At 36.8% G+C, this 16,754-nt stretch overlaps 2 pseudogenes; one reads left to right on the top strand and one right to left on the bottom strand.

The window, feature by feature from the left end:
* Window positions 1-2,291: 2,291 nt before the first annotated feature.
* LOC105511916 lies at window positions 2,292-3,881 on the bottom strand (annotated as a pseudogene).
* Window positions 3,882-4,475: 594 nt separating this feature from the next.
* On the top strand, window positions 4,476-5,251 carry LOC105511890 (annotated as a pseudogene).
* Window positions 5,252-16,754: the final 11,503 nt, after the last annotated feature.

The following is a 16,754-nucleotide window of genomic DNA, read 5'->3' as shown; positions in this document are numbered from 1 at the left end:
GGCTCACTGCAACCTCTGCCTCCCGGGTTCAAGTGATTCTCCTGCCTCAGCCTCCTGAGTACCTGGGATTACAGGCATGTACCACCACATTCAGTTAATTTTGTATTTTTATTTTTATTTTTTTTAGTAGAGATGGGTTTTCACCATGTTGGTCAGGCTGGTCTCGAACTCCTAACCTCAGGTAATCTGCCCGCCTTGGCCTCCCAAAGTGTTGGGATTACAGGTGTGAGCTACTGTGCCTGGCCCTTAATCTTTCTTAAAGACAGAACTCATGATGTACCTCCTCAATCCTGTCTTCAGAAATAATCTCCTGTCCTCTGATGGCACCTAGTCATTTTCCTGTTAGAGTTCTTTGTATGCTGTGTTACATTTTATGTTAAAGTGATGAAAGAAGTAAAATATAGGAATGGAGGAAGGAAAAGGAGACAAGGGTAGAGTGGTAGGCTGCAATAGAAAAGAAAGAAAGGGAGGGAGGGGAAAGAAACATACAATGATGAAGAGAAGAAGATCCTCATATGAATCTTGGTGTCCAAAAAGATGATAGTCCTGTACTATTAATCTCAAAGTAGAGTACATGTACTTCCATGACTACATTGATGAGCAAGGAGAATGGGAATCTGCAGGATTGATTTGTTACTAATTCCTGGAATGTCAATTTTCCTTGAAGACTAAAGATATTTTATGGGTAATCATACTACTACATATCATTCAGGAGACTGTTGGACATAAAGGAATCATTATGATATTCAAATTAGTTTTATTTTTTTTTAGTAGAGATGGGTTTTCACCATGTTGGTCAGGCTGGTCTCGAACTCCCAACCTGGGTAGGTTTTTCAAGTTAAGCTCACCAATCATTTTTCAAATCTTGGCCTATATGTTTACCCTCTTTTGATAAGGATAATTGTCTTTAAGTGATTGCAGACAATGGTTTATTTTATGTTAGTATTCAACATAAAACATATTCATATTTTTTTCTACTCATGGTATCAAAGTATAAATAAGCAACACATCAGTAAAGAAAAATACATAGCTTGTAACTAATCCTTTAAAACCAGAACATCCAAATTCAATACAGATTTCTATTTTTACTTTAAAAAAATCAAAGTTACACATTGGGACTTAAACTACTACGTTTCTTCTTCTTATACAGATGTGACATACATGATTTCTGGTAAATAATATTCTACCAAACATTGTACTAAACCAAAGCAGGCAGATGACCAGTAAAGCTGTTTACTGTCTCCTACTCATGTTGAGCGAGGCTAGTGAAACACCATCTTGATAGGAAAGATTTTGACAGTAAGAAGAAATCACAGAGTCCCTACCTACCCCAGCAGAAAATCTAACAAACTGGTTTATATGGAAAACATTTTCTGCAATCATGCATAAATACACTGAATATGCTATAATAATAGAATATCTTTTGGTCTACTTCCAGCACACAGTATACATTCATTGGTGCTCAGTAAGATATAATTGAACACCAATATAGAAAGCATTTTTGTCTTCATAGCACTAACAACTAAAAAGCACACAGCATAGGATACTTTGATCTTTAAGTGGGTAATCATGGAAATTTCATGATCATATTTACTATGTTAGCCTGCATATTCATCTATATTTTTTTCAAAAATAATGGTTCAAAAAGACTTCCAGAAACAGTCCTGATACAGTTTCACTGTTTCTGTTGATGCCTACAGCCAAGACAAGCTGTGAACATGGGAGATTCGGAAACCTCAAGGCAGGCAGCTGGCTTGAGGAACACCCTAGATAAATACTACCAAATACTCAAAAGCCCCATTGAGGCTGAAGGACTGAAACTCTGACCCATGTGAAAAAGAGCTGTGAGTGCACAAAGAGATTCATGCAGAGCCTGCTGGGACAAGAAGTGTTCGTGATGGTGGATTATTCCACGCTGTTGACATACCAACACATATACTGGGGGAAGGGTCCCCCTAGGTGGAATGTTTGACAGGGGCTTGCTCTAGAGGAATCTGACTCAGAGCACCTGAAAGAGGTGTCTAGTTGGGGAGGGGAGGAATACTAGGGTTACTGAGTACTTGGGGAAGAGTACTAAGGTTATAAAATACAGAAAAGTGTTTCAGGAGAAACAGGTCTAGGAGTGTGAGATTATTTTGGTTTTGACCCATCAATACTTAATGTGAATGAAGAGTTGCAGAACACAGTCAGTCTATTTAAGATGTATTCTTCTGTCATAATTAGCTGAGCCTATTGGCCTGTTGGACCAGTGACATCCAGAATGCTCCCCTTCATTGCCTGGAGGCAGGAACTTAGTGCAGCAGATCGTTCTGGGAAGCTGGCATAGAAGATGATTTGCACGACAAAGTTACCACTAAACCACTGCTTAAGTGCAGTCCCTGGTCTGCTTTCTCTGCTTTGTGGTCCAGAAATATTTCTTTAAAAGCCAGAAAAAATCTGTAAATGTGAGCGGCGTGTTGAATATGTCACCAGCCACTTCATCCTTATGGTGTTGTAATGTTGCTGTGAAAACCACCATGTTAAATCCAGGAATCCTCTCCAGCAGCTGTTCTACATACTTTCCTACCAAAGAAATATATTCATTAAAAGTAGGCATGAAGTTGAGTTTATTTTCTTCTGTGTCTGCAAAGTCTTAGTAGTGCTTGTCCATAAAATTTCTCTAATAACTAGAACTTGTCATCTTTGATAATATCCCCTAAATATGCAATCACAGCATCAAATTCTGCATTAGAGGTGAAATACAGCGCAAAGCTCTCTTCATCTAATGAGGCCACTGTTGCTGCCCTACCCACCAGGTGGGCCAGGGGCTGTTGGGCATCTATCCCGCCCTGGCTCAGGCCTGGGCCCAGGCTCTGCTCTGTTCTCCAAAGCCTCAACCTGGCTGGCTGGCCGGCCACTGAGGCCACTGTCCACTCACAACCCACCTAGGTCAGCACTTGCGGGAGAGGCACAACCTTGGGCTCCCCAGCTGCCACCACACATAGGTCGGTGTGCACAGCAGCCACTGCCACTGTGGGTCCAAACAGCCCATATTCATATACTTTTAAAGGAATAAAATACCATAAAAAAAGGAATTAAAGGATATGATGTATCAGAGGAGAAAAAGAGCTGCTCTCAGATAATTAATTGGAGAATTACTGATGAATTGTATTTGAATTCAATCTTGCAGGATGAGTAGAAGTAGATATACAGAGGTAAAAAGTGTTTGTCAGCTTAGGTCTTCTGAGAAGCAGACACCAAAATGGGACTATGTGTACTAGACATTTATTAGGGGAGACACTTACGAAGAATAAAGGGTGAAGGTGTAAGAGTACATAAAGCCTCAGAGCGTGATGCATGTCTGTTCTTTTTGAAAGGAGCGAGGAAAGAATTAGATAGGAAGAGCTCTAGGCTATAGCATTGTTCTCAGAAAGTCTCAGGCAGGATGATGGGGGTTCCATGAATCAAAGTTGCCTATTTGAGACATATTGCACAGGGCAGAAATGGGCTAGCACTCATAATTCTGCTATGCTGGGTCACCCACGGAAAGTGTGGTCTCAGCATTCACAGGACTGGCCTGCTGCAGGCTTTCAGTTAACTCTGCTCCCTATAGCAGGTTTTCTTAAAGAGATCTGAAGGGCACATGTCCATGGCTGCCCTATGGAGTAAAGATGATCAGGCACACAGAGAGAAACTGCAAGATGTCTATGACAAATAGCAACCTCAGATTGTGTGGAATATGATATACAGGAAAGATAGTGGTGAAGGAAATTACAGAGGTAGTCTGAGACCAAAACTTTGAACAGTCTTGACGAATCAAATGGGGAGTTTAGACTGAACAATCTTTCATAATAATGACTCATTACAAGTTTAATTTTTGAACAGACGGGTGGTGCTGTCATATTGTCTAGTTTTTTTTCTGGAGGCTGAGTCTCACTTTGTTGGCCAAGCTGGAGTGCAGGTCTTGGCTCACTGAAAGCTCCGCCTCCTGGGTTCACGCCATTCTCCTGCCTCAGCCTCTGGAGTAGCTGGGACTACAGGCACCCACCACCACGCCTGGCTAATTTTGTTTTTGTATTTTTAGCAGGGAATGGGTTTTACCATGTTAGCCAGGATGGTCTCGATCTCCTGACCTCGTGATCTGCCTGCCTCGGCCTCCCAAAGTGCTGGGATTACAGGCATGAGCTATCTTGCCCGGCCTAGTAGATGAATATTGAAGAAATTTAAAACATGACTTTTAGGTAGGAGGGATGCTGCAGTTCTAGGTTTATATTTAGAGCTGAGGGCCTGGAGAGGAAATTTAAATCACCCACTACAAAGTGAGAGTTAAAGTTGTGAAACTGAAGGGCATTGCTTAGAGTGAGCTCAGAGAGAACATGACCAACAAAATATCCTTGATAAACATGAGTTTAAAATTGAGAAGTCACATTATGTGTTGAGAATCTTATTTCCTATCCTACTTTAAAAAGAGTATATAAGGCGCCGGCGGAGAGAAGATGGCGGCTCAGCCAGGGCGGCATTGCTTGCCTTGTGCAACGCCGCCCCAGGGTGACTTTTGTGATGGCACTGAGAGGGCGATTGACGAAGCTTCTTTTACGACCTCCATGGAGTGGGATACACAGGTGGTGAAGGGGTCCTCGCCGCTTGGCCCCGCAGGGCTGGGGGCTGAGGAGCCGGCCGCCGTCTTGCAGCTGCCGTCTTGGCTGCAGCCTGAGAGGTGCGCTGTTTTCCGGTACGCACAGTGCCACGCAGTGCTCGCCGACTCGGTGCACCTCGCCTGGGACCTGTTGCGGTCCCTTGGGGCCGTGTCTTCTCCAGAGTTACAAATAACGTCGTTTTGGAAGCGCCCTTCCTAGTTGGCATTGAAGGTTCACTCAAAGGCAGTACTTACAACCTTTTATTCTGTGGTTCCTGTGGGATTCCCATTGGTTTCCATCTGTATTCTGCCCATGCTGCCCTGGCTGCCTTGAGAGGTCACTTCTGCCTTTCCGGTGACAAAATGGTGTGGAAATGCAGTCATCCTTCAGTATCCGTGGTTCGAGGACCCCACCAGATACCAAAATCCATGGACACTCAAGTTTCTGATATTAAATGCTATCTCTTAAAAACAAAAGCCATAGTAAATGCATCAGAGATGGATATTCACAATGTATCTCTATCAGAAAAGATTGCAGAGCTGAAAGAGAAGATAGTGCTAACGCACACTCGCTTAAAATCACTAATGAAGATTCTGAGTGAAGTGACTCCTAACCAGTCCAAGCCAGAAAACTGATCCTGTACCAGAGCTTGAGTGTCAGTTTCAGGCTTTATTGCTGTCTTCAACAACAAGTGCTGCTTAGTCATTTCTCAAAAAGACTGGCTTTGGGAAATGCAGTTTCTATTTACCGTTAGGCTGATTGTCCAAATGAGTTGTGAAGCTGTTTTTAGAAGATGAGAAACTAAGGATTCTTCTGTTTTATAGCTATTTGCCTTAAGAACTTATTTTAGATTCTGATTGAATTCATAATACTTATTTCTGCAGATGTCTTTGACTGTAAATTTAGGAATTAAGATGCAAAGTCCCATGTGTCCTCTGATCTAAAGTTGCATAGTTGGTCGGTCGGGCTTAATGTTGACTTCTAGTACTCCTGCATGGAGCAGTTGTTATGAATATTAATAAATCTTTTTTTAACTTATGTAAAATACAGATCATAACATTCCATAGGTAATGTTTAATAAATTGCCTGAATAATATAAAAAAAATTAAAAGAGTATATGAATTATTTTTTAGATGACAAAACATTTTTCCTCTCTAATATGAGGTTAAATTTTCATTTAGAATTTTTCCTAAAGTGAGACATAAGGAAAATATTTTTGCACAGTTTAAAATAATTAATGACAATTGTGAAAATACATTTATTTATATTTTATTCTATTTCATTCCTCCTCTTGAAGATAAATGAATCCAAATGAACAGGTCATTCAGTGCAACTTTATAACTGCATTGAAAGCATAATGGTGAATATGGTACTTTTAATACAGTAAATCACTATCAATTAATGCCACTCAAGTGCACATCAGGTATATAGACTATATTTTAAATGTTGAGAAAATAGAAATGACTTACTCTTTGGTGCCAATTTCCCTGAGCACTCACCCATGCCACACACATTCACACACAGTACATGGAGCTTCCCCCACTTCATCTTTATTCCTTTATGCTTGTTCTTCCTCTTCCTTTTACTTTTCTTCATGCTTCCCTTTGTTCATTTCTCCTATTCCCATCCTGATCTTTCAGTCTCTCAGTAATTTAGACCCATAGAACTATGTTTTTCTTCATCAAGAAAGCCTTAATTGAGACAAATTTTTTGGGGAAAATTCATTCAGTTTAGAAGCCTTATTCTTACCTAATAAATATAATTTTTTTTTTTTTTGGCCAATCTTGGCTGAAATTATAAAACATGGCAGGTAAAGCAAACACCGCAAACACTTGAGACTTACAGTGAGGTCAGTAAGCTTGAGGAAAGCTGATGACAAGGTGTGATTGGCCAAACTCCAGATCAAACAGTTGGAAACTAAGGTAAATAATCTTCATCTGGTTTTGGAATGTAGTTATCACCAGCTGAAAGGAGTATTGAGGCACCATGTGAAGCTGTAGCAGCCTTGTTTGTTGCTATAGGGTTGAGTCACTTAGAAAAATCTATCTTACTTCCTAGAAAATCCAATCTAGCACTTTCACCTGCAGAGAGGAAGAGTTTGAGAAGTAGCTGAGGAGACTTTCTTGTCTGAAGAACAGGAACCTAATGCATAATTCCCTGGTTCACTTGAGACGAGCAGTAAAAACCCATTCAATATGCAGAGACTGTTGGCCATAGCAAGAGAATATGATTGCATTAATATTAGAAGCATTTCTATGCTTTGAGATGATTGCTGAAATTGTTTCAAAAGTCCTTATGCTTAAACCAAAATGCTCTTTTGGCTTTCTCCTCTTAGTTCAGCTCAGCTGTACAGTTAAAAATGTCAAGCTCCAAGCATTGGGCATAGAATAAATAGGACACTGTAGATACGAGAACAGCCTCAGGTTCTTGTTGCCACACATTCATTCAACTGCCACATATTCCATATTATATGACCTTTCCATTACAGGTGAGTCACAAGTTTACTGCTGAGGTCAGGGCTGAAGGCAATCATATTCCTTAATTTTTCCTCCCTTTAGGAATTTCACTATTCTGACTGATAAAAAACTATGTATTTTTCTCCACTTGAGCATTTCTTTTGAAGATCAAGATCTGTAAATCAACATGACTCAAAATGTTATAAGTATTAACAAGCCAAACACAGTAGCCTTTTGACAATTTGATTATGCAAGGCACCTTGCTAAAGAAAAACTAGAAGTAAAATGCATTAAAGATTACTGAGATTGTTCAGTTTGCAAATGTTTTAAAAATTACTTTAGCCAGAAAAAAAACCAAATAGACTAATGAAAAATTAATATTAGTGGATTTAATTGCCCAGAGGTTCCTTCTTATGCAAGCAGAATAAATTGAAATAGTTGAATGGTAAAGAAGGAAATCAATGGAAATCTTATTGAAAACCCATTTGGAAATAAAAACTTCATGGGAACATGGGAAATGAAAACAGTATGATACTCCAAACTTACTTAATTTTAAAATTCTGTAATAATTGTAATCTGAATTCAGGCTGTTTTGCTATTCATTCAAGTTGTTCTTTTTTCTTCCACACAGATGGAAGGAAGCAGTTGGATCATCATTGATCTTTTGTTTTCCTTCCCACTCCACCTTTAATCCATAAGCAAGTCCTGTTTTCTCTACCTTAAAATAGATTCTGAATCTCCACTTCTCCCCACCTCCATTACTAGCGCGCTTGTGCAAACAGCGTCATCTCTAGCCTGGATGTCTGCAGTGGCCTGCTGATTGTTCTGCCCTTTGCCACTGCCTGTTATAGTTTTGTCTTTACACAGCAGCCATATTCAAAACAAATCAAATCATGGTCCTGATTGCAACTCTTCAGTGATACACATAGGATGAAATTCATATCTGTATCATATCTCACAAGTTGCCACCCATCTGGTCCCTGCCTAGCTCTACGACCTCGACATCTACCACTGCTCCCCTCCCTCACTTTTCTGCCATTGCACTGCTCTCTGAACTTCTCTGGACATGTTAAATTAGTCCCCACCTCAGAGCATTCATTTACGCTTGCTCTTCTGCTCCGACATTTATATGTGTTACTACTCATAATTTGAGTTTTTACTTCAATGTCATTTTCCCAGAGTCTTCCCTCCTGGATTCACTATCCCTTTTGTCCTGCTTTCTTTCCTTTCTAGTACTTCTCACTATCTTATACTATATTGCCTATCTACTTCTTTTCTATCTGCTTCTCCCACTAGAATGCAAACTCCATTATAACAGGGACCATTTTCTTAGCTATAAAGACAGCACCTACAGTGTAAGACAAAAAGAAGAGTGTGTATTCAATACATATTAAGTCAATGAGAGAATCAGTAAAGGAGAGTAAGTAGCTTTCCTTTTTCATTTCTTTTTTAATCAGCAAAATGGCATTTATTCACTGTATGAATTTTAAAAATCATTATTTCAAAATCATGATCGGAAAAAAATGGTAATGTGTCAAGTGGTATAATTTGTGATGCAAAGCACAGAAATATTAATCTTTCTTGCCGTGACCTAAAGAAAAGAGACTACAATACACAATCTAGGCATGCATCTTTTTTTTCTTTTCTCCTTTTCTTATGACATCACCAGCTATTTCTGATGTGGAGTTTGGTTGTTGCTGCTGTTGTAACTATTGTTCTTATTAGAAATTTTGATTTGATTGCACACATTAAAAGTTAATGCAAAGGAAGTCTTTAGAAAAAAATGTCAATAAATCTTTTAGTTCTTATTGTCTTCATCAGTGATATAAGATAGTGATGAAACACACACACTTAAGACAGACTGCCTGGTTTTGACCCCTCATTAAAATTACTTGCTAGATGATCATTTTTATAAATTCTTTATTTATAAAATGTGACTAGTGATGATAATAATCATATATTCATATATAGATGCCTCATAGGTTTCCTGTGAAGGCTAAATGAGTTAATAAATATAAAGTATTTGGAGTAATTCTTGGCACAATAGAAACATTTAGAAATGTTGATTTTGAGTTTCTTATTATATAAACTTCTCTAGATAGAAAATATAACCATGTTCTATGAGAAAAAAGAAACTCAGTATTAATGGCTACATCACAGGATTTAGGTTTAGAAAAATTGCCTTCTGCTGCCTATGAGGGATTGTATACCCATCATTTCAATTTCCAATTTCCACAGATCTCATTAAGGCCACAGAAGTGGCATGCCTTCAAGATGAAGTCATACTTTCTAGGGACTGTGTAGTTCTGGGGTGAAAAGTAACAATGCTTTTGTTTTCTGGTAGATAAATTGATGCTTTGTAAAAGGCAACGCTGTGACTGAATAATCAGTTTCACCCAAATTGATTGGCTGTTTTAGTCAAACAATGTGTCAATTGGGAAAAACTGCAGCAAATTTATGTTTACAAACAAGACCACTTCCACCCAATTCTTTGATTACTTTGGCCTACACATACAGTCTTATGATAATCAATCTAAACAGGCAGGGAGTATCTGAGAAAATAAGTGAGATTGGCATGAGAACAAAGAAGTGAAAACAAAAGAGAACAAAAGATAAATGTTATATATTATTCTTATTTTTAAGTTTCAAAATAATTATTAAATGTGACACTGTTTATTATTTTAGGGATTATAAGATATTAGTTTTCTTATTTGGAAATCTTTAGGGTCTGATAATAGAAATTTTATTCTAAAATAATGTGATATTAGTGACAAAGTAAGTGTGTATGCATGCATGCATGCATTTTTGTGTGTGGTGGGGATATTTATGAACAATGGCAACAAACCTGGCTAAGTAGACAGAACGGCTAGGAGCTCTGTGAGTTGGTTGAGTTGTCTAACTTAGGTAATATTAATAATGAATGCAAGACCTTATCTCCAAATGAGCACACTAGACCTCAGCAATGGTGCTTAAGCATATTGAAATAACTGAAATGTCAAGTATATAATTCAGAGTCCAGATGGCAAGAATGCTCATCAAGATCCAGAAGAAAGTTGAAACCCAATGCAAAGAATCCAAGGAATCCAGTAAAATAATCCAAGAGCTGAAAGACGTAATAGCCATTTTAAGAAAGAACCAACCTGAACTTCTGGAACTAAAAAAATCACTGCAGGAATTTAATAATGCAGTCAGAAACATTAACAGCAGGATAAACAAGCCAAGGAAAAACTCTCAGAGCTCAAAGACAGGTTCTTCAAATGAACTCAGCCAGACAAAGGTAAAGAGAATTTTTTAAAAATGAACAAAACCTCTGAGAAATATGGCATTATGTACAGAGACCAAATCTACAACTTATTTGTAGTCCAGAGAGAGTGCCAACAACTTGGAAAACATTTTTGAGGATATAGTCCATGAAAATTTTCCTAATCTTGCTAGAAGTCAATATGCAAATTCAAGAAATACACAGAACACCCACGAGATACCATACAAGATGACCATTCCCAAATGTAGTCATACCAAGGTCAATGCAATAGAAAAAATCTTAAAGGTAGCTAGAGAGAAAGGTTAGGTCAATTACAAATGGAATTCCATTAGGCTAGCAGTGGACTAGTCAGCAGAAACCTTTAGAGACAGAAGAGATTGGGGACCTACTTTCATCATCCTTAAAGAAAAGAAATTTCTAGCAAGAATTTTATATCCTACCAAACTAAACTTCATGAGAAAAGGAGAAACAAAATCCTTCTTCAATAAGCAAACACTAAGGTAATTTGTTACCATCAGGCCAGCCTTATAAGAGGTTTTTAAGGGTGTGTTAAACATGGAAACAAAAGATCAATACCTGCTACCACAAGACACACTTAAGCACATAGCCCACAGATAATGTAAAGCAATTACACAATCAACTCTATAAAAAATCAGCCAACAACATGATAACAGGATCAAAATCTCACACATCAATACTAATCCTAAATGAAAGCAATATAAATACTCAATTAAAAGGCATAGAGTGGTAAGTTGGAGAAACAGACAAAACTCGATCATCTGTTGTCTTCAAGAGACCCATTTCACATGTAATGATGCTGGTAGGCTCAAAGTAAAGGGATGGAGAAAGAACTACCATACAAATGGAACACCAAGAGCAGGAGCTGCTATTTTTATATCAGATAAAACAGATTTTAGACCATCCACAATAAGGAAGGACAGAAAAAGGCACTACGTAATGATAAATAGTTCAATTTGACAAGATTTAACTATCCTAAATATATATGCACCCAACAGTGAAGCACCAGATTCATAAAACAAATTCTTCTAGACCTAAGAAAAGATTTAGACAGCCCTACATAAATGTAGTGGGGAACATCAACACCCCACTGACAGCATTAGACACCTAATTGAGGCAAAAAACCAAAGAAATTCTGGCCTTACATTTGACATTTGACAAACTGGACCCAAAAGATATCTACAGAATAGTACACCCAATAACCACAGAATATACATTCTTCTCATCAGCACATGGAGTATGTTTGAAGATTGGCCACATACTCAATCATAAATCAAGTCTCAATAAATTTAAAAAATTGAAATTGTACAAGGCACACTCTTGGACCACAGCACAATAAAAATAGAAATTAGTGCTAAGACTATGTCTCAAAACTACACAAAATATGGAAATTAAACAACTTGTTCTGAAATAACTCTTGAGTAAAAAATAAAATTAAGGCAGAAATAAAAAAGTCTTTGAAATTAATAAAATAGAGACAACTTAGTAAAGTCTTTGGAATGCAGCTAAAGCAAAGCTAAGAGGAAAGTTTATAGTGCCAAATACCTCCATTAAGAAATTAGAAAGATTTCAAATTAACAATCTAACATCACACATAGAGGAACTAAAATGAAACAACAAATCAACCCCATATCTAGCAGAAGTAAAGAAATAAATCAGAGAAGAACTGAATGAAATTGAGATGCAAAAATCACTAAAATGATCAAAGAAACCAAGTTTGTTATTTGAAAGGGTAAACAAGATTGATAGATCACTAGCTAGACTAGCAAAGAAAAAAGAGAGAAGATCCAAATAAACACAATCAGAAATGACAAATATGACATTACAATGGACCCCACAGAAATACAAAAGAAACTCAGAGACTATTATGAACACCTCTGTGAACACAAATTAGAAAATCTAGAGAAAACTGATAATTTCAAGGACGCACAACTTACCAAGACTGTACCAGGAAGAAAATGAAAACCCAAATAGGTAAATAACACATTCCTAAATTGAGTAAGGAATTTAAAAACTTTCCAACCAAAAAAGTTTTGGATTATATATATTCACAGTCAAATTCTACCAATACACAAAGAAGAACTGGTGAAAATTTTACTGAAACTCTTCCAAAAAATCAAGGAGGAGGGGCTCCTCCCTAACTAATTTATGAAGCCAGCATCACCTAGGAACCAAAGTATGGCAGAGATGCAATGAAAAAGGGAAACTACAGGCCAATGTCCCTGATGAACATAGACATGAAAATCCTCAACATGATCCTAGAAACCAAATTCAGAAGCACATCAAAAAGATAATTCACCATGATTAAGTAGGCTTTATGTCTGGAATGCAAGGTTGGTTCAACATATGCAAATCAATAAATATGATTCATTACATAAACAGAATCCAAAACAAAAACTATATGATTATTTTAATGGGTACAGAAAAGACCTTTGATAAAATCCAACATCCCTTCATGACAGAAACTCTCAACAGACTAGGCATTGAAGGCACAAATCTCAAAATAATAAGAGGTGTCTATGACAAATCCACAGCCAACAGGATAGTTAATGGGCAAAAGCTGGAAGCATTCCCCTTGAGAATTGGAACAAGACAAGCATGCCCACACTCATTGCTAGTACTGGAAGTACATGGAGAATATATTCTAAGCTACTAACTTTATATATAGAAGGAGAAAAATGAGCGTTCAGATGATTAGGGTTTTATTGCATGTAACAATTGTTATTGTATGTAACAAATGCCTGATTTCATTTATTACAATCAGGCAAGAGAAAGAAGTGAAAGGCATCCAAATAGGAAAAGATGTCAAACTATTTTTATCACTGGTGATATGATTTTATATCTAGAAAACCCTAAAGACTCCACCAAAATTCTCTTAGACCTGATAAATGACATCAGTGAAGTTTCAGGACACAATATCAATGTACAAAAATCAGTAGCTTTTCCATACACAAATGTTGTTACAGTCAATAGCAAAATCAAGAGCACAATCACATTTATAACAGCCACAAAAAAAGAAGTCCCTAGGAATACGTCTAACCAAGGAGGTGAACAATCTCTACAATGAGAGTTAAAAAACACTGCTGAAAGAAATCACAGATAATACAAATAAATGGAAAAGTAATCCATGCTCATGGATTGGAAGAATCAATATCTTTAAAATAGCCATACTGCCCAAAGCAATTTACAGATTCATTGCCATTTCTATTAAAATGTCAAGGTCATTTTTTTCACAGAATTTGAAAAAATGATTCTAAAATTAATATGGAGCCAGAAAAGAACCTGAATAGCCAAAGCAATCCTAAGCAAAAAGAACAAAACCAGAGACATCATATTACCCAACTTTATGCTACAAGACTACAGTAACCAATACAGGATGGTACTGGTACAAAAACAGACCATAGTCCAATGGAACAAAACAGAAAACCCAGAAATAAAGCCACACACCTACAGCCATCTGATCTTTGACAATGTTGACAAAATAAACAATGGGAAAAGACTCCTTATTCTGTAAATGGCACTGAGATAGCTGGCTAGCCATATGTAGAACAATACAACTGGACTGTTACCTTTCACTTTATACAGTAATTAACTCAAGATATACAAATACTTTAAATTTATAATCTCAAATTATACAAATCTTAGAAAAAAACCTAGGAAATAAACTTCCTGACATCGGCTTTGGTAAAGAATTTATGGCTTAGTCTCTAAAAACAATTGCAATGATAACAAAAATTGACAAGCGTGACCTAATTTAATTAAAGAGCTTCTGCACAGTAAAACAAATTATCAACAGAGTAAACAGAAAACCCACAGAATGGGAGAAAATATTTGCAAACTATGCCTCCGACAAAGATTTATTGCCCAGGATCTATAATACAAGGAATTTTTAAAAATAATCAAAAAATGAATAATCCAATTAAAAATGAGCAAAGGCCATGAACAGATATTTCTCCGAAGAAGACATATAAGTGGACAACAAACATGTGGAAAAATGCTCATTTTTACTAACGCTTAGAGGAATGCAAATCAAAACCACAATGAGATACCATCTCATATCAGTCATAATGGTGACTATGAAAGAGTCAATAAAAGAAAAACAAAACAGATGTTGCCAAAGCTACAGAGAAAAGGGAACACTTATACACTGCTGGTGGGAATTTAGATTAGTTTTAACCAAGATTGTGAATTGCAAAGCCATAACAAAAATTAAGAGAAATATATGACTATTTAAAAATTTGTGTTGCAAAATTTCCATAAAAGAAAGCAATAGACAAATAATAGATTTGTGTGTATGTATACATACATATTGCATATATGAGTGTGTGAAATGAGAAATGCTTAATGTCTATTATCATCAAAGGGTTCTTAAAAATGTTGCAAAACTAGACAACTAATCTAATAGAACAATTAACAAAGAAGATAAGATATCCCAGAAGAGAACTTTCAAATATCCAATAAAAATAGAAGAGGATCACATTGACTAGTAGTTAAAGGGAAATGGCAAAAACTGTACAGAAAGATTTCAACTATTCCTGACAGGAGTGGGAAGAAAATACTGCATTCATGCTTGGTGGTGGAAAGTGGAAACGAGATTGTTACATGCATTTTTGTAACCAACTGGCTAATATTTATTAAAATAAAAATATATGCACACAATGATAAGTGATAATTCAGTTTTTAAAGTTGTAATATTTAGAGCATAATTTTATGTCTTTATAAAATACAAAAACCTTGAAAACAAGTGCATACCATAATGCTTGTATTATTTGTAAGTACGTGGAGAATATATTCTAAGCTATTAACTTTATATATAGAAGGAGAAAAATGAGGGTTCAGATGATTAGGGTTTTATTTGTATGTAACTCTTTCATTTATTGTAACAAGAATATATTATTTTATAATAAAATATGACATTGATTATTACTTTTTCAGAGATAAATAGGTTTATTGTAGGAAAAACGGTGTTTTTCTGCAACTCTACAAGCAATTATTAATATGATTAATTATATTACCTACTCTCTACATATTGATCTGCATTTTCACTTAACTTATATAAAAATTGTGTCACTCTTTGCCTGTGTAGCAGGTTGGTGATTCTAAGTAGAAGTATACCAAAAATATGTGATGAAATGATAAAATAGGATTCAGAACTACAATTTTTCTGTTTGGTTCTTTCATATTTTTTCTTTTTATAAAAAGAACTTCAACTTGTATTTTAGATACAGGAGGTACATTTACAGCTTTGTTACATGGGCATATTGTGCAGTGCTGAGGTTTGGGATATGGTTTTCATCACCCAAGTAGTGAGCATAGTACCCGATAAGTAGTTCTTCAACCCCCACCTCTCCTTCCCCTCTCTAGTAGTCCGCAATGTCTATTGTTCTCATGTTTATGGCCATGTGTGCTCAGTTTTTAGCTCCCACTTATAAGTGAAAAGTTTCTTTTATTTTGAACACACAGGTAAAAATGGGAACTATTTCCCAGTTGAAGACTCAATTCCTGTGTTTTACTCTTTCTCCCTTCTCTGACTCCAGCTGTTCTTATACTTTTCAGTTGCCATCCAATATAAGCAGTTTAAGTGCTAAGTAAATCATTATCGGTATCAGATCACACGTTAACATTTAATGTGTTCAATATCAGTGTTAAAGTATGGTACATAAGCAATGAAAACTATCATTATACATAAGTCGGCCATGTTGCTGTCTTGGAGAGGATCACAATTTGGCCTTTAAAACTGTTTTTTGTTGTTTTTGAGGGTTTTAAAAAAAATTTTAAGTTCTGGGATACATATGCAGAACGTGCAGGTGTGTTACATAGGTATACATGTGCCATGGTGGTTTGCTACACCCATCAACCCGTCATCTACATTAGGTATTTCTCTTAATGCTATCCCTCCCCCTGCCCCCCATTCCCTGACAGGCCCTGATGTGTGGTGTTCCCTTCCCTGTGCCCATATGTTCTCATTGTTTAACTCCCACTTATGAGTGAGAACATGCAGTGTTTGGTTTTCTGTTCCTGTGTTAGTTTGCTGAGAATGATGGTCTCCAGCTTCATCTATGTCTCTGCAAAGGACATACACTAATTCTTTTTTATGGCTGCATAGTATTACATGGTATCTATGTGCCACATTTTCTTTATCCAGCCTATCATTGGTGGGCATTTGGGTTGGTTCCAAGTCTTTGCTATTGTGAATGGTGCTGCAATAAACGTACATATGCGTGTGTCTTTATAGTAGTATGATTTATAATCCTTTGGGTATATACCCAGTAATGGGATTGCTGGGTCAAATGGTATTTCTAGTTCTAGATCCTTGAGGAATTGCCACACTGTCTTCCACAATGGTTGAACTAGTTTTCACTCCTAGCAACAGTGTAAAACTGTTCCTGTTTCTCCACATCC

Source organism: Colobus angolensis, unplaced genomic scaffold (assembly GCF_000951035.1).
Source record: "Colobus angolensis palliatus isolate OR3802 unplaced genomic scaffold, Cang.pa_1.0 Scaffold206, whole genome shotgun sequence".
In the NCBI taxonomy this organism is placed as follows: domain Eukaryota; kingdom Metazoa; phylum Chordata; class Mammalia; order Primates; family Cercopithecidae; genus Colobus; species Colobus angolensis.
The sequence above is the reverse complement of the archived record's forward strand: the minus strand, read 5'-3'. Positions and strand labels throughout refer to the sequence as shown.